Genomic DNA, 27907 nt, shown 5'->3' on the forward strand with positions numbered 1-27907 from the left:
GCCTGCCCCTCCTCCTCGCCCCTCCCCAGCAATGGCGCCTTGCTTCCCCTGCAGGGCCAGACCTTCTCCCTGCTTCCCTCTGCGGGCGCGGCCCACCCCCCAACCCGTAGCACACCCCGCTCCCCCGCGGGTGGCACAGTGCTCCTTAGCCTCTCAGGCTGTCCCCACACAGCCAACCCTAGTCCTCTCCCTGGACCTGACCTCCGGAGCCTGCGTCTCAGCGCCCAGCGCCCCCTGGAGCATCTCAGGCTGTGGCATCGGGGCGGTGGTGCAGATGATCTGTGCTGCTCTCACTCTACTTTGCCCTCCTCCGTCCAGCTGCTTTCTATGCAGGTACCTATTTTATAAGTATTTTAAACTGTCTCCACTCAGCCGAGAAGGCTGCAAAACAGTGTCGCACCTACCTATCGTTCAGCGTTGTATTGACTCAAGGAACAGCGGGGTGGTGATACATTCTTTCATCCAGTTTTGGAACTCTCAAGTACTTGTGTCAGGTGCATCCAGTCTGAGCTGTCTCCCTCGGTCCTTGCCTACCCACAACGAGGCTTTGGAGGTGCAGGCCCAGAAACGCAGGAGTGGCACAGGGGTAGAGCCAGAAGCTTCATCGCGCAAGGCTGGAGGCAGGTGGTCTCTCCAGGCAGGAACAGTCAACTCAGGATGGGATGGGTTCTGGGGCAAAGCGAATTTCTGCTCAAACCAACACCTACTGTAACAGTTCTGACCTGGGCTTTTTTTGTTTTGTTTTGTTTTTTGTCTTTTTGCTATTTCTTGGGCCGCTCCCGTGGCATATGGAGGTTCCCAGGCTAGGGGTTGAATGGGAGCTGTAGCCACCGGCCTACCCAGAGCCACAGCAACGCGGGATCCGAGCCGCGTCTGCAACCTACACCACAGCTCACGGCAACGCCGGATCGTTAACCCACTGAGCAAGGGCAGGGACCGAACCGCAATCTCATGGTTCCTAGTCGGATTCCTTAACCACTGCGCCACGACGGGAACTCCTGACCTGGGCTCTTTTGATGAGCTGTTCTGGTCCATTGCCCCAAGCCCTTCGCCCTGAGTGAAAAAAACGCTCTTGCCAGTTGCTTCTGAAGTCACAGGTACCAGTGTACAGCACGTTTTGTTTATGCCCTCAGAGAGAGCGGGCCATCCTGGGTAGGGACTGGCGCTGGCTGCAACTGGGTCTCTCCTTATATTCCCATTGTGGGTAATGTTGGACCCAGTCAGTGGGTCCTGAGACCCCCTCCAGATCACCCCGAAGTCCAGTCTTTCCATGGTTTCTGAAGCTGCTTGTAGCACGTGGCTTTACTTGGGTATGAAAGGAAGAGTCAAGTGATGAGTCACTTCTTCAGGGGCACCAACTGCATTACCCACGATGTGTACTGATTGGTGAACATCACACACCCGTTTCATCCCGTTATAGCTGCACAGGCTGGATGGAGCTGCCACAGCCTAAGGCCATGTATACAGTCGGTATGTACACTGTTTTAAAAGGAGAGGTCGGAGTTCCCGTCGTGGCGCAGTGGTTAACGAATCCGACTAGGAACCATGAGGTTGCGGGTTCGATCCCTGGCCTTGCTCATTGGGTTAAGGATCCGGTGTTGCTGTGAGCTGTGGTATAGGTTGCATACCCAGCTTGGATCCCGCGTTGCTGTGGCCCTGAAGTAGGCCGGCAGCAACAGCTCCGATTGGACCTCTAGCCTGGGAACCTCCATATGCCTCAGGAGTGGCCCTAGAAATGGCAAAAAAAAAAAAAAAAAAAAAAAAAAAATATAAAGGAGAGATGACAGCAGGCCTGCCCTGGGCCCCCTTCATTAGGGAAATTGGGTTGCATGCATGAGCATACATGCCAAAGTGAGCATGTGTCTGTAAAAAAACACATGTGTGTGACAGTGTGTGTGGTCTCTCTGAGAGAGAGAATATCTGTAAAACAGTATAATAAAAGAAAGAAGGAAATGGAGAGAGATCCCAGTAATATTTCAAAGAATTAGAATTTCATGAAAAAATACCCTGGGAATTCTCAAGTAGAGTGTATAATCAATGTGTGTGTGTTGGGGGGGAGGGTCCCTCTGTTTTTGTTGGAATTTAAACAATTTAATAAAGTTGTCAAAATTCAAAAGGAAAATAAGGAGTTCCCATGATGCTCAGTGGGTTAAGGATGCAGTGTTATTACTACAGTGGCTAGGGTTGCTGCTGTAGTGCAGGTTTGATCCCTGGCCCAGGAACTTCTGCATGTTGTGGGCATGGCTAAAAAACAAAAAATGAAAACAAAAGCAGAAAAAACATAAAATTATATTTGATAAAATGCTTTAGTCATCCCATAATTATTTTGCCATCCTGCAAGCATAGTCACTGTCAGCAAATTATATCAGGTCGCACCAATCTCGAGGTAAAATTTGAGTTACTATTTTTATTTTACAAAGTATTTGAAATATTACCAACTGTATTTCATTCAGTTCTCCTTTTGATGATGCAAAGTTGACACCTTCATTAAGTTTCTCTTGCTGAAACCTAGAAGTGGAAGAGAGGGCAGCCATTCTTTACCATTCCTGAATTGGCACAAATTCCTTCCTCTCGCTCGTAAAACCAGAAAGAAGCCCATTACTCTCGAGACATAGGATTAACGTCCTTTCTGATCTTAAGGACATAAACAGTATCCAACTGAGCGGATCAGTCTGGTTAGTCTAAGATAGATGCAGAACTAAAATGATTCTAGGAACTATTCATACAGCTCTTAGAATTAGCCTGCTTTAAACGTGTTCAGATGACCCGGCTCACTGCCAGTCCACCAAGAAAACATGAAGAGATTGTTTCAAATCAACCAGAAAGTGGTCTTCCAGGCATAGTTCATCTTTGTGTCTTGCTGACAGACCCACACAAAGCTGCACACCTATTTCAAAGATTGAGACCACTTTGAAGAGGCAAAAAAAAGACATTACATCCTTATTTGCATCAAAATCTCATAGTTTTTTTTTGAAATTGTGCTTCTTTGTAAATCATTAGAAATATCCAGAAAATTTGTCAATTCTTTGTCTACAGAAAAAAAGATTCTGTGTCTAATCTCAGCATGTTTACTCATTAAATGGTTGAGTCAACTAAGGCTGAGGAGACAGTTAAAAACCATCCCTAATGAAAATAAAAACAGAAGTAAAAATATCCAGTTTGTCCCATCCTAATCACCCCTTAAAATGCATTTTGTGTTTTATACAGTGAAAAACTTATAGGCTTATACATTGAATAATGATCTTTTCACAAATTCACATGATTTTTTTTTAAAAAAATCAGAGTATAAATTATGGAATAAAAAGTACATAAATCATAAGCATACAGTTATACGAATGCACCTAATATGAACAGTGTCTTGGCAGTACAGCTCTCCCCAGTCACGTGTAACTCCACCAGCACCACCAAAGCCATTCCGATGACTCCTCCATCGAGAGCGTGTATGCAACTAAACTACTTCATGAACTTGCTGCCTCAGCACCCATTTTATTGGCCAAGCAGCCTGCAGTGACCTCAGACTTCCAGTAGCCCAGCCTGCAAGCAAATGCGCTACGTAGCAGCCCACAGAGTCACAGACAGTCGTAAGTTCCTGATATGCCCTGGGACCAAGCGTCTCCTCCCTATGCCAGTGCCTTTCCCCTCTGTGCCATCTGGATTAGACCCCTGGGGGCTTACTGAAATCTTTTCGGTTTGAATTGACCGACCCCGCCTTAGCCAGGGAGCTCCAAACGTGGACTCTAGTGAAGACATGCACCCCGAGTCCTGACACTCTCTGCCTACACTCTGCCGTAACCTCCCCATGGGGACCCTAAGGGGGTGCCAGATGCTTCCTCCAGGATCTGTGAAAAATTAACCTATTTCAGCTGCTTTAGTGACGAGTTGTTAAACCACGGCTTACCACCCGGCACCTTGCGGTGGGTGTTCTTCACACGTGTTAGCATGTACTTACCAAGTGTTACGTTGACACATTCATAGCACCTTCCAATCGCACCCTCTCCCTCTTTTCCAAAGGTCATTGCAGCCCTAATGCTTAACACCCAATAGATTAATTTTGCCAGGTTTTAAACTTTATAAAATGGAATAATTCCATTCATAATCTTACATGTATAGTTTCTTTCACTCAAGGTTATTTTTGAGATTCTATCATGTTGATGTGTGCAGCTCTGGCGTATTATTTTCATTGCCATGTGGTATTCCACTGCAGAAATGTACCAAAACCCGTCTATCCATTCTACTCTTTTTTTTTTTTTTTTGTCTTTTTGCCTTTTCTAGGACTGCTCCCACAGCATATGGAGGTTCCCAGGCTAGGGGTTTAATCGGAGCTGTAGCCACCGGCCTACACCACAGCCACAACAACACGGGATCTGAGCCACGTCTGCAACCTACACCACAGCTTGTGGCAACTCCGGATCTTTAACCCACTGAGCAAGGGCAGGGATCAAACCCGCAACCTCATGGTTCCCAGTCGGATTCGTTAACCACTGCGCCAAGACGGGAACTCCTATCCATTCTACTCTTGATTGACATTTGGGTTGCGAGCCCTCTGGTTTTCCTGAATGTAAGTCCCCCTGGTTTTCAACTCCAGCCATTCCGGGGGCTTGTCTTCTTGGTGCAGGACATCTGGGCTGAGGAGCCCAATATAGGGCTTGGACTCCTTGCTCCTCGGGGAGGACCCCTGCAGTTGTGATAGCCTTCCTAGACCTGGGTCACCCGTCTAGGGGTATGGGTATCAAGTCTCTGCCCCTCCTACCCATCTTCCAGTGGTTCCTTCTTTATGTTTTTAGTTGTGGAATATTTTTGCTGCTAGTCTTCTCATTGCTCTCATGGATAGTTGCTCTGTGAGCAGTTGAAATTTTGGTGTGCCCGTGAAAGGAGGTGAGTTCAGGGTCTTCCTACTTTGGCATCTCAGCCCCTCAACATGTATCTTCTTTTCAGATGTGGCTGTACAAGTCTTCAGCCCCTTTTTATATAGCGTTGCCTGTTTTTCTTATAAAGTGTTTAATATATTTTCTGCTTATCAGCAGTTTGCCTCTTTCATTTTATAAATATTTATTCACCTTCTCTGAGTTTGCTTTTTGATTCTCTTATTATTGAGTTCATGAGGGTTGAATAATAACTATAAAGTTAAAAAAAATAAAACCCCACGATTACGTCTTCTCCTTTACCAAATAATTCCTCAGGTAAGCGTTTCACTCGTGGTTTTGAAGACAATGCAGCTTTATTTATTTATTTATTTATTTATTTTTGTCTTTTGTTGTTGCTATTCCTTGGGCCGCTCCCGCGGCATATGGAGGTTCCCAGGCTAGGGGTTGAATCGGAGCTGTAGCCACCGGCCTACGCCAGAGCCACAGCAACGCGGGATCCGAGCCACATCTGCAACCTACACCACAGCTCAGGGCAACGCCGGATCATTAACCCACTGAGCAAGGGCAGGGACCGAACCCGCGACCTCATGGTTCCTAGTCGGATTCGTTAACCACTGCGCCACGACGGGAACTCCCGACAATGCAGCTTTAGAGGAGACTGTCTTTAGATTACAAGGACCAGTCCTGGCTTTAGGGAGCAGGAAAGCCAATGGAGGAGAATCATGCCTCCCCATTTCCCTCGACTCCTCTTTTGTCCTAGTTCTTTCTTCAAATTTTATTTCATTTTTAGTGGTGTATAGTTGATTTACAGTGTTGCGTCAATTTCTAGTTTACAGCGTGGTGACCCAGTCGTGCACATAGATGCGTTGTTTTTCTCATGCTGTCTTCCATCATGTTCTACTGCAGGAGACTGGATGTAGTTCCCTGTGATAGACGCTAAGTAAGACCCCATTGCTTAGCCGCTCTAAATGTAATAGTTTGGATCTGCCAACCCCAGACTCCCTGTCCATCCCACTCCATTCCACTTCCTCCCCCCTCCCCCTCAACAACCACCATAGCACAAGTTCCTTGACCTCCTATAAGAGCAGGACTTCTCTATAACCCTGATTCACCAGAGATATTGGAGAAGTCAGTTTGTTCCCAAGCAGTAGATGTAGGAGGTGGTGGTGGTAGCAATAGTAAGTAGCTTATATTGTGATTTTTCCTAATGTAATGTCCCAGTTATTGATGGGCATATTTATTAATCATCTATTATGTGCCAGTCACAATTTTGCATTTCTTCAAAACGACCAAGTTTATCTATGGATCAACTATATAAATTGGAACTGGTCCCTTTTTTCTGTCTGCTGTAGAACTTCTGCTGGTCCAGTTGCTGGCAGAAAGGTGGCCTGAAGCTCTGCACTTTGTTAGTGTAGGTTCTAAGATTCCTAAATCTTGAAAGCTAGATCTTTCTATTGAGGAATCCTTACATGGTTGCTCTCATCCTCAGGTGTTGGTACTGATCTTAGGACTCCAACATGTTATGACCAAAAGTCAGTCAATTCATGGCCGCTGAAATGAACACACGCTGAAGGAATTTTTCTAGCCATGATTTAAGGATGCCGATAACCATATTAGCGCAGCTGATCAAAGATGGTTTTTAGTTTTATTTTTCCCAATCCAAGTAAGCACTATGAAAAGCGCACTAGGTAAATAAGCAAGATGAATGTGGTCAATCAATGTGCTTCTCTCTTTGCCTCATAGATTTTTCATGAATCATGCATCGTCCGTGACCTAGAGGCAAGTTTTATTTTTTTTAATTTACTTAAAAAGTTATTGCAAGCTCTGTGTAGAGGTTAAAAATGACATTCACATCTGGTATGTAAATCGAACAAAAGCTCACAAGATAGGTGGGAGCCTTACCAACACTGTTTTATGGGACACTTTCAAGTCACAAAGAACCTTTATTTACAGGAAAATCTCTACATTGATTTCTTTCTGGAATATTTATGACTTCAAAGCCACTATGAATTACATAAAAATAGTAGAGAAACCATCCATGAGAAAAGTAAATAGTATTATCCTTTATTTTGAAGTTTTATACAATCACAAATGAGCATCAGCCTGTATCTTAATATAATATTTAATGATGCAGCTGTTTTTCTGAACATTAAATCCCTGACTCTAGTGAGCACACATCCCTAAGTTAGCAGATAAAGTAACCTACTCAAACACAGAGAAAAGTTTACTTCTGTTCTTTAACAATTGAATTTCAATTTTGTATAATTCTACTAAGTTGAAAAAGAAAAGAATTAAAGTTTGAAAAGGGGGTCAACTTTTTTTTTCTGAATTAATTGAATTTTGTTCTGTTTGGGGGTTTTTATGTTCGTTTTACAAGGCCATACCTGTGGTATATGGAAGTTTCCAGGCTAGGAGTTGGAGATATAACTGCTGGCCTATGCCACAGCCACAGCAATGCAGGATCCCCAACACAGTGAGTGAGGCCAGGGTTCGAACCCACAACCTTATGGATTCTAGTCGGATTCATTTCCATGTGCCACAACGGGAGCTCCCTGAAGTTATTGTTTATTTTAGTCTGTATTCAAAATAACAATATTTTATTTGAAATTAAATTCTCATCTCAGTAATAATTGATATTTCTTAACTATTTTAATATATTTTATAGTTATATGAAGTAACAATGTATTTTAAATATTTAATTTTCAGACTAAAAATGGCTGCCTTATGTAATCTAATGCAATTTCTTTATAAACTCCTCTCCCTCAATTCTCTTTGCTATAATCATTTGTTTTGTATTTTTAACTAAATCCTGCCTGCATTCAGAGTGCTACTCACTGTGCCATATTTTAAGCTCTAAAGGAAGTAACCGCCTTTTCTGTCGTTTTATTTTCTTGCCAAATTACACTCGATATTCATAGAAATCATTGAAACATTACTTGAGACTTCCATCTGCTATTTTATTCCATATTCCAGGATTATGATTAGCTAACCCTACTATCACAAAATAACTTGGAGTTACTAAGCAGGTATAAAATCTACATGAGACTGCAATTATGGGCATTCTAATAAATTCAGTCTATTTTCTTATATATTAGTCACACATGAGCCTCTTTTGGGAAAAGAAACTAAAGCCACTAAAAGAGATAAGTAACATTTCATGATAGAGTAAGTAGTACAGATACTGAACACCTTATCAACTTAGCTTCAATTTCAAAGTACCCTCCAAGGCTACTTTGAAATTGGTTTCCCATTCATAAAACGGTGGTCATAAGGTTTTGCAATATTGCAGAGACGAATACAACAAATAGTAGCTGTAGAAGGAAAGTATCAAGAGAGATTCTGATTGTTCAGGTAAGACTCTTTTAAAAGGTAGTAACTATTTATACATTCTGAAAACTATGAAGTGTAGGTTTTGGGCTTTTATAAAATGGTTTCAAGTGGTCCACTGCTGAGATTTGATTTTAGCATTTTTATATGCCAAATAAGTTAGCCAATTTTAGCAAACTCCTGTTCCGTGGATGCCGTCAAAATCCAAGATCGAGATCCGTGGTTCAGAGATAAAGGGTCTTAGAACATAGCATGAACAGCAGCGTGCGAGCATCGGTTTCTCTGGCCCCCAGACTCCTCATTATGTATACATGAGTACCTCAGAGGTATTGTGGGTTCAGTTCCAGACCAATACAGCAAAGCAAATATTGCAGGAAAATGATTCACATGGTTTTTTTGATTTCCCAGTGCATAGAAGAGTTATGCTTACACTACATTCTATTAAATGTGCAACAGCCTCATGATTAAACAGATAATGTACATACCTTCAAAAAGACTTATTGCTAAAAATGCTAACCATCGTCTGACTGCAGGACTGCCACAACCTTTTAATTTGTAAAAAAATAAAATAAAATCCACTGTCCGCAAAGCACAATAAAGCAAAGCATGGTAAAATGAGTTATGCCTTATAAAAATGAATATCGTGTGTAGTTTTTTTTTTTTTTTTTTTTTGTCTTTTGTCTTGTTGTTGTTGCTGTTTCTTGGGCCGCTCCTGGCATATGGAGGTTCCCAAGCTAGGGGTTGAATCGGAGCTGTAGCCACCGGCCTACGCCAGAGCCACAGCAACGCGGGATCCGAGCCGTGTCTGCAACCTACACCACAGCTCATGGCAACGCCGGATCGTTAACCCACTGAGCAAGGGCAGGGACCGAACCCGCAACCTCATGGTTCCTAGTCGGATTCGTTAACCACTGCGCCACGACGGGAACTCCTCGTATGTAGTTTTAAAAGCATTTAAATGATCCCCACTTTACCAGTTTAGCTTTTGTTTAAAATGTAAATAAGTTAAATCAGCTACCTGCCTTAGATAAAGTTTCAAAAGATGATTCCTACCTAATTCTTACGCAAAAGTTCTACAGTTTTCATTATGACCATCATCAGTTTTTGGAACTGATTTTAAAAGTTTTGTGTTCACATTCATATGATGATAAAGCTGAAATTATCCTGAAATAATTTGTGCTTTGTTTCAGGTAAAACGGGCATTAATTCAGTGCCTCTGCCTTTCGCCCGCCTTGGGGGGTTGGGACGAGGACAGGAAGTTTGCTTGTGTGTCCACTCAGAGAGATCTGGGGCAGAACCTGGGGGGTATTTCTGATTCCCAGGCTTTTCTTTCTATTTCGATGGCTCCCCATAGACATGAATGACTTCTCTTCTTTGTTCACTGCATTCATCTTGGGCAATAAGTTAGAGCTTCAGGAGGCAGGAGTACACATTTTCCATAAATCATGGTATTGAGATTGTATGAATCCTAAAATATTCTAAATGAGGCACTGTGGCTATTGCATCTAGTAAATCTGTCTAGTAAGTCAGTGAGTCAGATGAGAAGCAAGCCTATGAAATTGATGTTGTGGGTCTAAAGTTGGATCAGCCATATTATGCCATAGAGTATATTTTAGGAAACATAGTATATCACCAAGACTGTGGTTTCATGTTGTCCTAATCATATCACATCTCTCTCAATTGTTGATCAAGAAGGCAAACTTGAAGGTGAGTGTGATGGATAAAAACTCCTCTAACAAACTTAACAAATGCTTTTGTGCATGAATAAATGTGCATGCAATAATTGTTGACAGCGACTAGACCTATAATGTTACAGAGTTCTAAATCTGTTTCTCTTTCATACTCTCAGTAATTTCTTATATCCACCGGTTTTCCACAATCCAAAACAGATTTTTAAATAGTGACACTCAAAATACCACAAAGCAAGCCAGTGAAATGTTTATTGGGCATTTCTAATGAGAAAGCATTCATATGTCTGGGTGTTTTATTTTCATAGCAAATATATGAATACCACCTTGGAACCAGCTGCTTTGTTGCTACGGAGTCACAGTGGGGGATTGTTTTGAGAGACTAAATATTTTGCATATGTTGCTACCAAAGTCACAATTGACTGGCAACTTTCATTTTTATTTGGGAATTCTTCCCTTTAGACCTGAACTTTCGGATCTTTACACTTCTAAAAACCTCATCTGGAGTTCTCCCTGTGGTACAGTGGGATCAGTGGCATCTCTGCAGTGCTGGGACACAATGTCCATCCCTGGCCCAGCACAGTGGGTTAGGGATCCAGCCCTGCCACAGCTATGGCACAGGTCACAACTGTGGCTCACATCTGATCCCTGGCCCGGGAACTCCATATGCCACGGGGCAGCCAAAAAAGGAAAGAAAGCAGGCAAGCAAACTGTCTTTTGTTTAATTTCCTGCTTCTTAGTTATTTTTTGTTTGTATATGTTGCAGAAATTGTACATGGCAGTTTTAGTGTGCTATCAATAAATTTTCACATACAACCGACCATCTAAAAACATCAAGTCTTGGCATGATGCAGACTTTGCGATATGACCCATTGACGTTATGGTTGTTCTTGTGTAAACTTTAAGATACCTGCTATTGCATCTAGTGAATCCTAGATAATAGCCTCAAAATGACTGCCACTAGAAAATTTGTATTCTGAATGCATCAACAGAAAGCTGAATATTTGCAATACAACACTCTTAGTTTCCATATCAAATATGCTTCTTCATAAATTTGATTCCTTCATTACAAGGAAATATATTTTTGACAATTGAATTAAAAATAAACATACCTGTGGGTGTTTCTATGTGTATTTTTCTCAGCTCAAAAAAAACGGAAATCCCTGATGACTGAGGCTTTTTCGTTTTGAGACAAGCAAGATCAAATTCAACATTGTGAATTTGACATAAGCTTTTATTATCTCTGAGATGCCTGAATTTCAAATCCAGGTATCTGACTTCCAACCTGTGAAACAAAAGAAATGTATTTGGCTTAGGGATCTTCACCATGTTAATAAAGAAAACTGCAATCCCTGTTGTTTTCTAATTTTCTTGCATAATATTTTAAGTTTTATACTAATTTTAAAAGGTTTTGCAGGAGTTCCCACTGTGGCACAGTGGGTTAAGAATCCGACTGCAGCAGTTTGGGTCACTGCAGAGGCACAGGTTTGGTCCCTGGCCAGGAGCAGTGGGTTCAGGATTTGGCATTGCAGCAGCTATGGCATAGGTCACAGCTGCAGCTTTGTTTTAGTCCCTGGCCTGAAAACATCCATGTGCTGCAGGTGTAGCCATTAAAAAAAAAAAAAAAAAAAAAGAAAGAGAAAGAAGAGGCTTTACAATGACACTGTGTACATGAAGGACCGTCATCAGTTTTAATGGAATTATATAATAGAGACTTTAATTGTAAAACAGTCTCAGCTTTTTATAATTTGAAACTTACAAAACTCACATTTAAATTTATTCCTTTATGGAGTTCCTGTCGTGGCACAGTGGAAACAAATCCAACTAGGCACCATGAGGTTGGGGGTTCGATCCCTGGCTTTGCTCAGTGGGTTAAAGATCTGGCGTTGCCGTGAGCTGTGGTGTAGGTTGCAGACGCGGCTGGGATCCTGCGTTGCTGTGGCTCTGGTGTAGGCTGGCAGCTACAGCTCCGATTCTACCCCTAGCCTGGGCACCTCCATGTACGGTGGGTGTGGCCCTAAACAGCAAAAAATAAATATATAAATAAAAATATTCTTTTAAAAAATGTCTTCAACAAACATGTAAACGTCTTAAGAAAAATTTAAAATATAGTAGTGTATGCATTTTTAGTCATAACGACTGGGTAGATAATAATTTGAAAAATGAACTAAATATTTTGGAATTTATAATCTGTAGTTTCTGACGTATGTGTTTGTTAGAAGGTAAAAAGCTATCTACATGGCATCACAAAAGCCAGTGGCGTTTGTGAAATCCTCAAAGATCTATACATCATTCGCAAATGTAAAGGACAATAAAGGCACCACATAAGTGAAACAGACATTAAATGACACACGTGTAGAAGAGAAAGTGCACGATTTCGTAGAGCCTCACATACCATTCTCTTCCCTGTCTTTTCTAAGACCGCCCTTGACATACAGACAAGGACTCAAAATATTGCTCCTGATATAATTTTATAGGATTATAGCACTTTCCATCAATGAGTAGAAAATTCCATTTTATTTCTTTTGATCCCTGATTATAAAACTGCCCCCTAACAAATGGAGAACCTTCTTTTCACATGCCTATGTCACATCCAGCCCTGCAGTTGCGGCTGAGGCTACTCCTTTGTTGAGTTTGTGATTATTCACTGTTGTGAACCATGCATCATACAGTTTTCACATGGACCTAACTGGGGAATTAAATGAAAGTTACAGTGAGAACCACCGCCCTTGCATCCTTTACGATTTCGAGGGTGACTCTGTAATCTGTGTCATTCCCTCTGGGATGAGTATTGGTTTTGCTTTGCCAGCTTGGCTTGGGGTGGCAGATTCAGGGGTTTGCACTTGGCCTTTACTGCTGTCATAGCTCTTACTCTGTAGAGAGAGAAACTAATGTGAGAATTAGACCAGCTGTAACGCGTGCCCACTAAAATTAGTTAGCACTTGGAGAAATGACCCCTGGGGGGCTTTGTGGAACTGTTGGAGCCGTTGTGACAGGGTATTGGGCCAGGACTCCGATTACACCTGACCTCTTCACGTCCCTTTTCTAACAAGGGAGACTCTGCAGTAGTTCCTTATACTCTCAGGACATAGTCGTTTCAGAAATGAGGCCAGATCTTCCTCAGAAGGTAGGTCTCCTCTTTCCCCAGTATATGGTTGTCTGAGCCAATGGCTGGGAGTCTTTGGGAGAGAGTAAGAACTGTATCCGTTTTCCATTTGCTGCAGGGTGTTGTTTCGTTGACAGAGTTTGATAACGGGGTCTGATAACTGACTCAGGTCTGGAACCTAGCCACGGGAACACGATTTTTTTTTTTAATTGTGAAACCCTTCCTCAGGCTTCTGCTCATCCATTCTCGAATCTCTCTTGATTGTATGTTTTAAGTAACTCCTTTGGTCTGCTCATTTATCTTGTCCCTAGGAACAAAGTATATATTCTATATGTATTCCATACATGAACACCATGTGTGTACCTCTGACCTCGCGCCAAACCTGTTGATTATAATGAGGATTTCACTCAGTTTTTTGGATGGTATTTAAGTGGTGCCATCTTGACTCCTCTCATTCCCATTGCTGTGTATGAGCCTAGATATGATAATGGCACCTTGTACCAGACTGGCACCTTGGCACCGGATTATAAAGGACAACCAATCCCGAGCCTCTCCGTGATTCTGCCAGAATGTCCTGCCACCATCATCGTCATATTCCTTACCTCCTTGACACATGTATGTCTCCTCTGCACCATCGCAAAGGACATGGCATCTGGTGGGTTTCCTAGTCTTCTAGAATAGAGCCATTCCCGGATGTTCCCTTCTCTGAGCCTTTTCATCCCTTACTCCCTAATCTGTCACGGCAGTTCTGGCATCTGTACTTCATTTGTGTGAGCCATCACTTTTTCCATGCTTGTAAGAACCATCCCCACAGCAAATTAGAAGCAACTCCTGGGGCCTTTGCCAGGATGTTAATTATGTCATGGTAGAGTCTTCCCTAATTAAGCCCTCTCATCTAGCTTTATGTTATGCCCCCCCTTGATGCTGTACCCCAGAGTCCACCTCTTGGCATATCCTCCAGTTCCTGCCTGTACACTGGGAGCCGGATTGGGCAGCCCCTTTTGGCATAAAGCCCCAGTCCTCCTTTGGCATTTTCCCAGTTAGCCCTTGCTGAACTGTCAGTTTAGTTATTGATCTCGTAGTCAGAATAGAGGTCAGGACAGATCCTGAGGGCAGGCAATGACTTCTAAGACACGTCATTTGTGAGGCCTTGCAGGAACTAAAAGCAAAGAGTAGCAGTATATTTCCAGTAGAAGATTGGAGACTTTGCTCAGATAAAGTTTCCAGTTGTGAGTGACTGTAGTGGAGCTAGAAGCTAAATAGTGTGAGCATATCAAGAAGTGACTTCTGAAGTAGGTCCCCTGGCAAGAGATGCTGGTTAACCAACGTCAAAGAGTTCTGGATGAAGGGTGGTTCAATTTTGGCCACTTGTATCTTTTTGAAAATCTTTGATGCCCATAACTCTGAAACTCATATTGCAGGGCAAAACCAGCATTTAGAATTTTATGATTTATTCAAGAGAGTGAGTGATGGCCTTGGAGTCCAGTAGGAGATACCACTGAAGAATGATTGTGTTACTCACCAAGCCTCCCACCCAAATCAGATGACAAACCCATGTATGAGAGTTCCCACTGTGGTTCACTGGGTTAAGAACCAACATAGTGTCCATGAGGATGAGGTTCAACCTTTGGCCTTGCTCAGTGGGTTAAGGATCTGGCGTTGCCGAAAGCTGCGGCTTAGGGCACAGAAGTGGCTCAGTTCTGGCCTTGCTGTGACTGTGGTGTAGGCTGGCAGCAGCAGCTCTGGTTTGACCCCTAGTCCGGGGACTTCCAAATGCTGCAGGTGTGGCTGTAAAAAGAAAAAAATAAAAGTGTCTGAATGTGCTGCCAGCTCTGCTGCAAATAACAGTTGAAATATCTCTTTAAGATGTTTTACAAGTTATTATAATTAGGGTGAAGTTGGTACATGTGCAGTTATTTATCAGGGAACCATTTCAATTTTGTTCTATTTCAAATATACAGGATATTTAAGTGGGTTTCTTGATACTATAACCCAGTTCCTTATGTTCAAGGAATTTTAAGTCCACTGAGAAATACTTCCTGCATGATTGCTGCCAAGAGGAATGAAAACTTAATATCTTTGGAAAATATCGAGGCTCTGCTATTAGGAATGACATAATCTAACAGAGCAGTTTTCCATTTTGTTTTGTTTCGTCTTTAAATAAGATCCAGAATACACTACAGTGCCTCAACTCGGTGAATAGCTAGCAGACCCATGCAGCAGAAACAGAGATTTCCTGAAATAATAAGGAACATTACCGTTTGTATTGCACTTTGATTTTTTCCCCTTCCTTCTAATCTCTTCTTATGATTCCTAGTATATAGACATATCTACTGTATTCTATCTCTTTTGCTCTTTTCTAAAAATACATTTTTTTTTTTTTTTTACTTGCACCTATGGCATATGGAAATTCTTGGGCTAGGGGTCAAATCAGAGCTGCAGGCCTACACCATAGCCACAGCAACACCAGATCCAAGCTGCATCTGTGGCAACACCGGATCTTAACCCACTGATGGAGTCCGGAGAGCAAACCCTCATCCTCACAGAACTATGCTGGGTTCTTAACCCGCTGAGCCGCAACAGGAGGTCCTATAATTTTCAAGATCTTCTTTCTCTGGTACTTCAGTTTGGATATTTTTCCTGACTTATCTTTAATTTTATTATTACCCTCTAAAGCTTTTTCTAATCTACTTTGTAAACTATCTATTGTGTTTTTAGTTCACCTATGAGACTTCGAGTTCTATTTTTGTTTGTTTACAGGCATCTACTGAATTTCTTTATCTCGCCTGTTTTTTGAACATAGACAACAATCACAGTTGCCTAGTTTATCTCCCATTTGCGTTAGAAAAATCTCAGCAATTTAAAAGGCAAAATTGGGAGTTCCCACCATGGCACAGGGGAAAGTATCTCATGTCGTCTCTGCTGCATTCCTGGCCCCAGAACTTCCACATGCTGAGGGTGAGGCTGACAAAGAAGAAATAAGTAAATAAAAGACAAAAGTGAATCCGAAAACATAGCACGCACGTACATTTTAGAATATCTTTGAATTGTTTGCCCTACATCATCAAAATTCAGTTTATACACTTACCTCAATAATCTTCAAAACTCTTCCTTTAAACTTATTCTGCAATAGAAACATGCTGTAAATCTTGTTGTTTTTTTTTTTTCCTTCACATGCAGCATCACAGTGAGGTTGGTTCCAGCATGGGTTTGAGCAGTTCATCTGCAGTTCTTCCAAAGATATAGTGGGGAAATCTCTCTCTCTCTCTCTCTTTTTTTTTTTTTTGTTCTCTTTCAGTGTCCCAGATTGTGGTTCACTAGTCTGACTGAAAATTTTATTCTCTCATAAAGCCATAAGCAGAAATAAAGTTTCAGTAGAATACCGCTACAATTTCTGTCTGTCCTTCCTTCCTTCCTTCCTTTCTTTCCCTCCTTCCTTCCTTTCTTTTTCTTTCTTTCTTTCTTTCTTCCTTCCTTTCTTTCTTTTTCTTCCTTTCTTTCTTTCTTTCTTTCTTTTTCTTCCTTCCTTTCTTTCTTTCTTTCTTTTTCTTCCTTTCTTTTTCTTTCCTTTTCTTTCTTTCTTTCTTTCTTTTTCTTCCTTTCTTTTTCTTTCCTTTTCTTCCTTTCTTTCTTTCTTTTTCTTCCTTTCTTTCTTTTTCTTTCTTTCTTTCTTTCTTTCTTTTTCTTTCTTTCTTTCTTTCTTTTTCTTCCTTTCTTTTTCTTTCTTTTTCTTTCTTTCTCTTTCTTTCTTTTTCTTTCTTTCTTTCTTTCTTCTTTCCTTCCTTCCTTCCTTTCTTTCTTTCCTTCTTTCTTTCTTTCTTCCTTCCTTCCTTTCCTTTCTTTCTTTTCTTTCTTTCTTTCTTTGTTTCTTTCTTTCTTCCTTCCTTCCTTTCTTTCTTTCCCTCCTTCCTTCCTTTCTTTCTTCCTTCCTTCCCTTTCTTTCTTTCTTTCCCTCCTTCCTTCCTTCCTTTCCTTTCTTTCTTTCCTTCCTTCCTTCCTTCCCTTCCTCCTTCCTTCCTTCCTTTCTTTCTCTCTTTCTTTTGCCTTTTTAGGGCTGTCCCCATGGTATATGGAAGTTCCCAGGCTAAGGGTCAAATCAGAGCTTTAGCCGCTGGGCTGCTCCACAGCCACAGCAACACAGATCTGAGCTGTGTCTGTGACCTACAGCACAGCTCACAGCAATGGCCAGATTCTTAACCCACTGAGAGAGGCCAGAGATGGCACCTGCATCCTCATGGATACTAGGCAGATTCGTTTCCCCTGAGCCAGGACAGGAACTTGGAATACCACTAAAATTTCTATTGATAATCTTCTCACAAATTTAAATGCTTTGGCCAAAGTGGGAAAAAAAAAAATACAGTCCTTCAGAACTAGAAACCAATTGAATTCATCTTACTTTCATTAATGATGTTCCATCTGATTGCATTTTTGTGAATAAGAGTTTTAAGAAACAGATTTTATTTAAAAGTAGAAAAACAGTATCTATAATTCTATTTGCACAATTATTTACTTTGGGCAAAGATAAAAATACTCACTATGGTCTAAAGAATGCAAACTGCTGACATTCCTATAAAACTTTATATTTTTGAGATTTATGTATATAAATATGTGATATTCAGTGTTCGCACAGTAACACAAAGACCTATGGTAAACAATGGTCCTATATTACATTAGAGCTCTGAAAATATTGGAGAAACATGCTATATATTTTATTAACTGATTTAAAATATTATTTATTTGGAACACCAATGTAGGTGGTTTTTCAATGGTTTTCAACGGCTTTTCATATTGAAATATGAGTATATAAATATTATTCTTTTAAAAATGTTAATTTTTCAGTATTGATGTTTATTTATACCTTCCAAAGAGTCTGCATAACTATCTTTTGATTTGTACTAACTTTATGATACTTCAAAACAGAAACTTAAAATAATTTTAAAAACAGAGAACTATCACCTATAAATTGTTCTATCCTGCAGTTTACAGACGTGATTATAAAAAGTAAGTAGGGGCATGTGATATTGAAATTCACAAGGTATTTATGTGAGAATCCACTGCTAAATGTTGTATTAAAAATTAAATCAAAACTAATAAAATTACTTAATTCTAAAGAAATGACGTCTTTTAGAGAGATGTTTTCTTATAGTTCTGTGGATTAGGAGCACCACCTAGTGGTCCAAAATATTTATGCTTCCCTAATTGTTGAATGTCAATGTCGTATGTCTGCCCATTTTTGCTCGTTTTTTTCCCTTGAGCATATTCTTTCTTTATAATTTAAATTTTTGAATTTTCAATAAAAGTAAAGGGAAAGTATTCTAAGCCCCATGAGTTTATTTACTTAAGAAGAAAATGGCAGAAATGTGTAAGAAAATAAGAAAATACTTCACAGTTGATGTCTAACAACAGGAGGGCTTAGGCGCAAGGACACTCTGCACAGTCGAAAAAATCAAGTATGGGGAGTTTAGGGTTAGTAGACGCAAACTATTACATTTAGAATGGATAAGCAATGAGGTCCTACTGCTTAGCACAGGGAGCTACATCCAGTCTTTTGGGTTAGATCATGGTGGAAGATAATATAAAAAAGGGAATATACAGGAATTCCCGTTGTGGCACAGTGGTTAACGAATCCGACTAGGAACCATGAGGTCGCGGGTTCGGTCCCTGCCCTTGCTCAGTGGGTTAACGATCCGGCGTTGCCGTGAGCTGTGGTGTAGGTTGCAGACGCGGCTCGGATCCCGCGTTGCTGTGGCTCTGGCGTAGGCCGGTGGCTACAGCTCCGATTCAACCCCTGGCCTGGGAACCTCCATATGCCGAGGGAGCGGCCCAAAGAAATAGCAAAAAGACCAAAAAAAAAAAAAAAAAAGGGAATATACATATATATAATATATATCCATATACATATGGTTGGGTCACCTTGCTGTACAGAAGAAATTGGCACAATATTGTAAATCAACTATAATTTAATTTTTTAAATCAGTAAATCCAAGGATAATTTTTGGATGTTCCTCCATATGCTCAGTTTCTCTGTATCTAGACTTCTGCATCTGTGGATTCAACTAACTGCAGATCATGTAGTACTGTAGTATTTATTATTTTAAAAAATCTGCCTATAAGTGGATCCACATAGTTCAAACCCATGTTGTTGACTGCATAAGTTTTAACTTGTAGTCTGGTTTAGATAACTTAATTTTGATAGAATAAAAAATGAAATGTTATTCAGCAAGCATTTCTGGGAAACCCGGACAGCTGCGTGCAAATCAATGAAACTAGAACACACCCTCACACCATGCACAAAAATAAACTCAAAATGGCTTAAAGACTTAAATATAAAGACAAGACACCATCAAACTCCTGGAAAAGAACATGGGCAAAACACTCTCTGACATCAACCTCATGAATGTTTTCTCAGGTCAGTCTTCCAAAGCAACAGCAATAAGAGCAAAAATAAACCAATGGGCTCTAATCAAACTGACAAGCTTTTGTACAGCAAAGGAAACCAAAAAGAAAACAAAAGGACAACTTACAGAATGGGAGAAAATAGTTTCAAATGATGCAACGGACAAGGGCTTAATCTCTAAAATATACAAGCAACTTACACAATGCAACAGCAAAAAAGCCAACCACCCAATGGAAAAATGGGCACAAGACCTGAATAGACGTTTCTCCAAGAAAGACGTACAGATGGTCAACAAGCAGATGAAAAAATGCTCAACATCCCTGATTATAAGAGAAATGCAAATCAAACCTACCATGAGATACCACCTCACATCAGTCAGAATTGCCATCATTAATAAGTCCACAAATAGCAAGTGCTGGAGGGGGTGTGGAGAAAAGGGAACCTCCTGCACTGTTGGTGGGAAAGTAAGCTGGTACAGCCACTATGGAGAACCGAATGGAGGTACCTCAGAAATCTATACATAGAACTACCACATGACCCAGGAGTTCCACTCTTGGGTGTACACTCAGACAAAACTTTCCTTAAAAAAGACACATGCACCCACATGTTCATTTCAGCTGTATTCGCAATAGCCAAGACATGGAAACACCCTAAATGTCCATCAATAGATGAATGGATTAAGAAGATCTGGTGTATATACACAATGGAATACTACTCAGCCATAAAAATGAATGAAATAATGCCATTTGCAGCAACATGGGTGGAACTAGAGACTCTCATACCGAGTGAAATAAGTCAGAAAGAGAAAGACAGATACCATATGATATCACATAACTGGAATCTAATATACAGCACAAATGAACCTTTCCACAGCAAAGAAAATCATGGACTTGGAGAATAGATTTGTGGCTGCCTGGGGGGAGAGGGAGGGAGTGGGAGGGATTGGAAGCTCGGGGTTAATGGATGCAAACTATTGCTTTTGGAATGGATTAACAATGAGATCCTGCTGTGTAGCACTGGAAACTCTGTCTAGATACTTGCATTGCAACATGACAATGGGAGGAAAAATGATGTATACATGTATGTGTAACTTGGTCCCCATGCTGTACAGTGGAAAAAAAAAATAAAAATGAAATAAAATAAATGAAATAGAAAAGAAAGTAAGAATTAGACATGTGCTAAAAATATAAGTACTCCTGATTTATTGTTCACTAATTTAAACTTTTGGATAGCAGATTAATATTGATAACTATCAATGTTCATAAACATTTCTATGGTAATGAAGTTGCCAATTCCCACATCATTGTCCTCAAAATAAATATTCATAGCTATCTGCTTTCGTTAAGTGGGGACTGTGATGGGCTAAACAATAGCTCTCCGATACGTCCAAACATATTCTCTCATAGCATTATTAGTGTCATATGGTAAGTGGAACTTATGACAGAGATAGGCAGCCATAGACGTTGTTATTTTGGGAGCACAGGTAATGACCTCCTGAGACGAAACATTTACTAAAATCAACCATCCATGGGCACTTTTTTCTTTCTTTCTTTTTTTTTCTTTCGTTACTTTTTAAAAATTTTCTTACAAAGATTTAGATGTTTATCAGTACATTCTCACTTTGCTTTTTTAAGGCTGTTTATCAGTGGGCTTCTTCTATTTTTAAGTCATGAGAGCAGGCAGTGAACAGCAGTCCCCGGCTGCAGCTGAAGGTCAACCCTAGAGTCTCTGCTTCAGGGCTGCAGACAGATGGGGTGCTGCTGCCGCACCCCAGCTCAGTCAGATGCGGGAGGGTTGCGCTGTGTTGGGGTTCTCTGTGGATACAGATATAGAGCTGGATGACGTCTATAATTATAAATACCTACTTATGTAAAATATGTATTGCCAGTTTTGATAGCAGGTTAGTGCAGGCATACCTGTTTTTATTGCACTTTGCTTTACTGCTCAATGCGTTTTTGTAAACTGGACGTTCGTGACAACCCCGTGTCCGCCGTCATGGACACCACTGTTCAAACAGCATTTGCTCACTTGGTGTCTCTGGGGCACATGCTGGTCATTCTCACAATATTTCAAATCTTTCCATTATTATTAAATTTGCTTCGGTGACCTGTGGTCAGTGATCTACTGTGATTCACTGAAGCCTCGATGGTGCCTAGCATTTTTTAGCAGTAGAGTATTTTTAAGTTGACGTATGTGTATTGTTTTTTTGGACATAAAGCTATTGTTGAAATAGACTATAGTATAGTGTAAACATAACTTTCATATACATGGAGAAACCGAAAACCTCGTGTGATTTGTTGTATTAAAATACGCACTTTATTGCAGTGGTCTGGAACAAAACCTGCAGTATAGGTGCTTCTCTATGTGAAGAGAATTATCAGGGTATACTTTTAGGGACAACTGCCACTTTAACTGGAAACCGTGCTCACAGAATTTCTAGGAGTGGCACCATAGGGCTTCATAGAGGAAGCATGGGTATATTAAAAAAAAAAAAAAAAAAAACTGTTTCAGCCATGAGCAAATTATGAGAATTTTTTTTTTTTTTTTGGTCTTTTTAGGGCCTTATCCATGGCATATGGAGGTTCCCAGGCTAGGGATCAAATCAGAGCTGCCATTGTCCCCTTTTGTCTCCTCTTGTGGGTAATTAGGAAAACCTCTGAGAGGCACAAAAACGTTGGGTCTTAAAACTTTGGATTAAGTCAATTTGAGTTAAAAATACCAAAATTAAATCTACGTAAGTGAGAAGATTTTTTTTTTCTAATTGCTGGGACCAAAGGAGGTTAAAAGTAAGGAAAATAATACAATTAATATTATTAATTGTTAACAAAATACAGACTAGTCAAGCTTTAATTCTAATAATAAGCTCTTCAATCATAATGCTTGACTTTATCTGAAAATGCATTTTATTCTCCACCAAAATATTGTCAGAGTTTGCAGCAATTCACTGATATTTCAATAAAGTGATTTATTTTCAAAAGGATTAAGAAAGACTTTTAAAAAAGAAAGAAAGAAAAAGGGAGTTCCTGTTCTGGAGCAGTGGCAACAAATCTGACTATTACCCATGTGGATGCCGGTCTGATCCCTGGCCTTGCTCAGTGGGTTGGGGATGTGCCGTTGCCAGGAACTTTGGTGCACGTTGTGGACCAGGCTTGGATCCCACATTGCCGTTGTTGGCTGTAGCTCTGATTCGATCCCTAGCCTGGGAACTTCCACATGTGGCAGGTGTGGCCCTAAAAAGCAAAAAAAAAAAAAAAAAAAAAAAAACAAGAAAAGAAAGAAAGAAAGCCTTAAAGCTCAAATGTGGCATCACCATGTTTTCAGCTCATCTACTTTATTTCTTTATTCCTTTCCTGAATCTGGCCAGAATTCTAAGGATCCACTTTTATGATAGAGTTAAGAATTCGATGAAGAGTTAAGATACACAATAACATACTTATAAATACGTGTGTGGCCTAAAATTGAATAATCCTCCAACAAACAGGAAAATATATATCCACTCCTTGACTAATTTAAGAATAATCTTCAAAAGGATAGAGATATTATATTTAACCTCTTGTCAACTTTCAATGTTTATCGACTATGACAAAGCTTCTGACACTGATGTGTTAGAAATGCTTTGCTTTTTCATTACCACTTATCACCATCAGGGGGCAATGTAGGACAAAAAATTTTTAAATAGTTTAAAAAGGAATTTCTGGATTGGTTTTTCTTCAGTCTTAAGAGTAAGTTCTATACTTTTCTGAAATTTATTTTTAATTCAAGAATAAGGTGCCATAATCTTTGTACCCATCTTCGTATCTTTTTTCTCCTATCATATTCTTAAAAGGATGAAATGTGCAAGAAAAACCATTGGCCTTATACACTCAAAGATGAAGTTATTTCTAGATACACAATCATAGCAGAAAGTTGTACTTATGATGCTTTTAAAATGAAACATATGATGATGTAAGACAGGATATTAGAATGTGTAAATATAAGTTACAGGTCCGGGAGTTCCCGTCGTGGCGCAGTGGTTAACGAATCCGACTAGGAACCATGAGGCTGCGGGTTCGATCCCTGCCCTTGCTCAGTGGGTTAAAGATCCGGAGTTGCCACGAGCTGTGGTGTAGGTTGCAGACACGGCTCGGATCCCGTGTTGCTGTGGCTCTGGTGTAGGCCGGTGGCTACAGCTCCGATTGGACCCCTAGCCTGGGAACCTCCATATGCTGGGGAGCGGCCCAAGAGATAGCAACAACAGCAACAAAAGACAAAAAAAATAAATAAAATAAATAAGTTACAGGTCCGTTTTATCTGGTAAGATCGAGAAATGGAGTTTGTGTTTTGCGCTTTTAAGAAAGTAATCACTTAAGACTAATTTCCAAGACAATTAAAAAGCTATGAGGACATTCTGTCCTTTAACTCATCTTCTGAAAGAGGATCTTGGAGACCCTCCAGGATACATGCGAATTAGGTCTCAGGATTCACAGTGAGTCAAAGAAGCAATGCACTGAGGAGCACAGATAAATTCTATAGTCAGGGATCTCAAAGCCTTTTATTTTATTTTATTTTATTTTTGTCTTTTTGCCATTTCTTAGGCCGCTCCCACGGCACATGGAGATTCCCAGGCCAGGGGTCGATTCAGAGCTACAGCCACCAGCCCACACCAGAGCCACAGTAATGTGGGATCCGAGCGGTGTCTGCGACCTACACCACAGCTCATGGCAACGCCGGATCCTTAACCCACTGAGCAAGGCCAGGGAGCGAACCCTCAATCTCATGGTTCCTAGTTGGATTCATTAACCACTGAGCCACGACGGGAACTCCTCAAAGCCTTTAAACACATTAAACCTCTTAACCTACAGGCAGAAGTGTTTAGAAAACTTGTCATACATCTATCAATATTCTTTAAATTTCTTTTAATTATTTATTAACCCTTTAAAATTGTCCGCGAATATTCGTTCTAGCCCAGTTTCATTACTAGGAAGATATTGGAGAAAATGGAAACACATTTAGGGTAAATTGTGGCTCCACAGCCCTATTGCAGGTGACATGATCTTAACACCCTAAAGATTCTACAGCAGAAAATAGTCAGGACTAATAAACAAAATTAGCAAAGAGGTAGAGTACAAAATCAACATACAAAAATCAATTGCACCTCTATAAACTAATAATGAACGATCCCAAGAGGAAATTAAGAAAACAGTCTCAGGAGTTCCCTTCGTGGCTCAGTGGTTAATGCAATGGACTAGGATCCATGAGGATGCAAATTCAATCCCTGGCCTTGCTCAGTGGGTTAGGGATCCTGTGTTGCTGTGAGCTGTGGTGTAGCTTGCAGACACAGCTTGGATCTGGCATTGTGGTGGCTGTGGTGTAGGCCAGCAGCTACAGCTAAGCTCTGATTTGACCCCTAGCCTGGAAACTTCCATATGCTGCAGGTACGAATCCAAAAAAGCAAAAAAAAAAAAGAAAACAGTTTCATTTATGATAGATAGCATCAAAAGAAATAAAACACTTAGGAATTAACTTGAGATGAATAGCTTGTACAATGAAAACTGTAAAACATTACAGAAAGAAATTAAGACATAAATAAATGGAAAGTTATCTATGTTTATAGGCTGGAAGACTTGCTATTATTAAGATATCAATACTACCTAAAACAGTCTATATAATCAATCCAATCCCTACTCAAATCTCAAAAGAATTTTTGCAGAACTTAAAAAAAAAACCATCATAAAATTCATATAGAATTTCAAAGAACCCTGAATACCAAAAGATTCATTTTCTTCTTGTGTTGCATTTACCAAGGACCCTAGAAATTTCTCAAAATCTCTATCACAAAAAATTTTTTTTCTTTTTAGAGCTGCACCCGTGACATGTGGAGGTTCCCAGGCTAGGGGTCAAATTGGGGTGGTAGCAGCTGGCCTATACCACAGCCATAGCAACACCCAGATCCAAGCCATGTCTGTGAATGACACCATAGCTCATGGCAACACCGGATCTTCAACCCACTGACTGAGGCCAGGGAATCGAACCTGCGTCCTCATGGATGCTAGTCAGATTTGTTTCTGCTGAGGCACGATGGGAACTCCTCAACCAAAAATTTATAAAGATTTCTATAATTAACTCAGATATAGGGGGGGAACTAAAGTTAATATTTTAACCCAGGAAGTAGCCATTTCATATCTTTCTGTGAATCTAAAGACCCATCCTAAATTTGATGACATAATTTTCCATGTATTTTTTTCTATAAACTTACTAAATCAAATTCTATTGGTAGCCCATTTATTTCCTTATTAACTATTGCCTTTGTCCCCAGGTCTAGAAAAGAAGCTCCACAGAGCAGTGGCCTTAGAGAGCTGTTCTCCTGGGATTCCTCGTACCTACCACCTGGTCTGGTGTGTACCGGAAGGGTAGGAAATAAATGAGTGTTGATGCAGGGGATATTTTTCTAAATGTGTGCGTGGATATTGTCAAGAAATGTTTTGAAAGGGGTTCTCTGGTTCACCACCTTTCAGAAATCCTCTTGTGATGTTCTCCTCGTGGCAACATTCAATGTTTATTAGCATAGTAAGGGCTGTACAGAGTCCTAAAATAAAATGAATGTAACTGCTTAGCAGAGTGGGTTTGAGGCCTGGCAAAAATGAGCAGCTTGACAAATAAATCCTGAAGAAGGTAACGTTGGAGTCAGAAAACCATATAGGAGTCAGCAGACTGTGGAAACGTTTGGCGAAAGTGTCTCCCCATGTTCCCAGTTCCCCACAGAAGACACGATGGCACAGCTGCAGGTGCTGTTCTGCCTGCTCTGGAAGAGGTCCTTCAGGTCACTGGAAACTCCAAGTAGGTGTTTTCAAATCTCTTTTATCCTAAGCATGTCACCATGAAACCTCAGCATAACTCCCTTGTGCTGGTGCAAAACTACCTTTTGCAAGCTCTGTTTCCTGGATTTCACACCTGGGTCTGGGTTGAATTGCTTCCTGTGCCGACCTCAGGAAGCTACGCAGGAGTGTGAGCAGCCGTCAGAATCGTGGCGTGCCATCGGAGCTGCACTGGAAGGAGCAGGTGTAGGACGTGACCAGTTTTCGTGCGTTGTCTTCAAGGACATGACTGCAGGAGGCATGGGGGGGCCCTCCATCAAGCGAACCTTTTACTTGTTTGTTTCAGATAAACGCTAATATCTCAGGGAACTAGTGTTACCTGTCAATACTTTGGAAACAGTTGGCTAGGCAGTGCAGTGAACTTATACCCATTAACGGAATATTTTTTACTGGAAATGTATTCTGTTAAACCTTGGGTGAAAATACATCGACACTATCTCTTTTTTCACATATATTTTTCTATCGTATAAATATATCATGCCAGTTAACTTGACATTTTTTAGGCCATCCTGACCTAGAAGTAAAAGTTGGATCACTCTTTATAATCTGAGAGAAAGAAACGTTCAAAATATACTAAATTTTGTGTTTCATTCACTTTTCCTTGTGACAGTGTAAGATTGAGTCCGTTCCTCACTGCCTGTTATTGGGTTATAGAAAAGAGAAAAGCTTTCCTTCTTCACTCCCAAACCGGCCTAAATTTCTGTACTCCCTTATAAAATTAGAGAGCCTGTTTTCCTTTACCCATTTAGGGCAACTTTCCAGACCCACAGGCCAGAGCCTTTGGCTGAAGGTGTCATTCTGCCCCTCTCCCTGTCGGTGAACGTGACCTGGTAGCAGAGGCAGAGTGCTCTCTTTCCCAGCTTGGAGTCACAAGCAACGGAGGCACAGGAGGGTTTGCCTCATTCCCGACAACTCCTCCCGATGGATGCCGCACGCTCATTGCTTCAGCAAGAGCTGCAATGAGAATGTGTCTCAGATATTGCCCATCGCCAAAAGCATAGGGGGACCCAAGTCAAGGTAGAGCCCACCTCAAAGAGATGAGAGATGCCTTTCAAAGAGCGAGGCAGGGCTGTGCTGGGTACTTTTCATCTTCGCATCTTGCTGAAGGGTCCACATAGAACTGTGTACTTATTTCAGAGACTCTCTGGGTTCCTGAAAAGAGGGCAAAATAAGATTCACAACAGTCTCTTTGCATCACAGCAGAGATTTTTTTCTTTGAAGACCTCATGCTCCTTTGTAGTTTATATAAATGTCCAAAATACATGTGGTTTCTTTGTCCATGAATACATAGGAATTCTGACTCTGGTCTCAGCATGTTTACTTATTACATTATTTCCCAAACGAGGGTTAAAAACTAAAAATGAAAAGGTCATCAGGAGCTAGTGGAAAACAAAATTAGTTCAGAATAACTCGAGCAGTTCTCCAATCTAAAGTTCTTTTTTTTTTTTTTAAACTTCCATTCAAAAGACCCTCATTCCAAATCTTCCCCTCTGTAACTCTAGAAAATGCAACACAGATGTATGTACTCAGTGTTACATAGGAAATGGATTTTTAAATTGATCGTTATTGGAATGAGAGAGGATAATAGATAATAGTATAGTGAAATAGATAATGTGAACCTATATTATCTTCATGTTTTGTTTTGAAAGGTAAAGACGTTTCAGTGTTTC

The 27907-nt window shown here is 40.6% G+C and overlaps 1 long non-coding RNA gene across 1 annotated transcript; it reads left to right on the forward strand.

Annotated features, from left to right (window-relative positions):
- On the forward strand, positions 1 to 27538 carry LOC146403596 (uncharacterized). The gene is made up of 2 exons (XR_014845499.1): positions 1 to 333; positions 25679 to 27538. It is a non-coding gene; the product is annotated as an uncharacterized LOC146403596 (long non-coding RNA).
- Positions 27539 to 27907: the final 369 nt, after the last annotated feature.

The sequence above is a fragment of the Sus scrofa genome, chromosome 5 (genome assembly GCF_054392235.1).
Source record: "Sus scrofa isolate SSC_HxYL_T2T_F1_AM1 chromosome 5, Sscrofa_HxYL_maternal_Yorkshire_Landrace_v2.0, whole genome shotgun sequence".
Taxonomy (NCBI): Eukaryota; Metazoa; Chordata; class Mammalia; order Artiodactyla; family Suidae; genus Sus; species Sus scrofa.